At 43.8% G+C, this 2,019-nt stretch overlaps 1 protein-coding gene across 1 annotated transcript in view; it reads right to left on the bottom strand.

Annotated features, from left to right (window-relative positions):
• LOC111962998 (neuronal PAS domain-containing protein 3-like) overlaps window positions 1–2,019 on the bottom strand; it is a 357,900-nt gene that overhangs the window by 216,631 nt on the left and 139,250 nt on the right.

Genomic DNA, 2,019 nt, shown 5'->3' with positions numbered 1-2,019 from the left:
ACTAGAATTGTGCTCTTTATCATTACTGGTACTTAGATATCAAAATATTAAGATTTATCCAAATGTAAACATTTTTCATGGATTGAAACATTTCTGTATGCTATAAAATATTGTATGTTCAGAAACTCTAAAAGTTCAAAACTGTATCCATGTGTGTCTCAGTTAGGTATTGTAAGAAGCATGGCGCCAGCAATGCCCCAGGTTGTTGGATCAATTTTCCAGAGGAGATCACAATACACATACTATAAATCGCGACTGTTTTACAACATCACTGTACCTGTATGTCACTTCGGATGAAAAGCTTTTCTTAGTGTCAGTTTCTTTGATCATTTCTGTTGGTCCATGAAGACAAAGAAAGATTCAACACGATGTCGTAATAAACCATGTGAATAGTATGGGGGTTGGAGTTACTTGATGCATGCTAGGGTTTTCTAAGTCACCTGGCTTTCCACAAATCAGGAGGGAAATATCTGCAGAAATCTGGGAATCTCCAAACCATAGGAAATCACCCAAATATCTGTAACGCCTAAAGTAACTGTCACTATGCATTTAAACCAGCGTCTGTTAGAAGGTGATGGCTGCCTTGGGACAGGACAGTGTGTTTCTCATCTCATCCTTACCTGCAATATGTGAGCTTCCGAGGTGTGGCTCGGAACGCCTCTTTGAGCTACCGCACTGGGAAGTCCTCCTTCGCTAGCATCTCCACCATATAGCTGCACACACACAATTAGAACACAGACAGGCCACAGGTGAGCAGAACAGACTGGCAAGCATGACACACACACACACCACACACACACAACACACACACACACCACACACACACACACCACACACACAACCACACACACACACACACAACACACACACACACACACACACACACTGGGTGGTCAGAGGTAAGACTGACTGGGTTTGTATGCACATATATCACTGTGTAATACATAAAAGTAGCTAGAGAGGCAAGCAACAGATATAGTATATATCTACAGTGAAGTACACACGCAAATACATTGTGAAAAAATGTTGTTAGGGTAGTGAGAACCAATAGCAAACAGCTAAACAGCTGTAATGATAAAACAGCTGACATCATCGATCTCAAGCATTCACTATGATAACTCTATAGTAATAAGTACTGTAGCAATGCTAACCAAAGGGCTCAACTCAAACAGTACAAGGCTATTATCAAGTGCAACCAGCTTGCATATTCAATGATTCGCTGACTGGTACAAAGTCTTATTTCTAAATGAGGGATTACATCATTCCATTGATTCAGAGCAGACGAACCAGAAGACTGTGCCCTTGGGGCATTATTCCCAGCTTAAAAAGTAGGGAGATGCACCGTGCTACCCGTTACTGCTAAAAAATGGCCTGCTGTACATTCAAACTTAACAGTCCCTTGTCCCACCAGAGCTCATTATGGGGAATTTTATAACAAAGTGCTCTGTACTTAATTTTCAGAGCTCAGCCAGGCGTTGGGTTAATGTTGCTGAATTAAGGGCAATTAATGATGTAATATAAACATTGAAAGGCCATTAAAGACTCTCAAAGAGCAGGAGCAAACAGGCCTCCTCGGTGAAGAAGCCAGGGGAGCTGGTTAGAGTCAGAGGCCAGGTCCCGGGTGGATGTGAGGGGGGCACAGATTGCACAATGAGGGGCCTCTGTCCTTCACTGCATTCCGTGTTGTACGCCAGACATGGTAATCCCACTTCTCCCCCTCCAGTATGCTGTAAGCATTTATCCCTTTCCCCTCCCTGAGGAGTGGGGCCAATGCCAAACAACATGCACTGGATACATACACACACACAAATAATCATACAGGCATGCACACACACATACTGTACTCTGGCACGGTAGGGGAGGATACATGCACACACACATACTGTACTCTGGCACGGTAGGGGAGGATACAAACAAGACATGAAGCATTGGCAGGCAGAACAACTCTGAACAAACAGTTCCAGAATCCGGACAGACAGAGCAGGGGGAGCTAGAACCCAGTCCACCTCTAGGAGCCCT

This window comes from Salvelinus sp. IW2-2015, linkage group LG4q.2 (assembly GCF_002910315.2).
Source record: "Salvelinus sp. IW2-2015 linkage group LG4q.2, ASM291031v2, whole genome shotgun sequence".
Classification (NCBI taxonomy): Eukaryota; Metazoa; Chordata; class Actinopteri; order Salmoniformes; family Salmonidae; genus Salvelinus; species Salvelinus sp. IW2-2015.
This window is presented reverse-complemented; position numbering and strand designations above follow the sequence as displayed.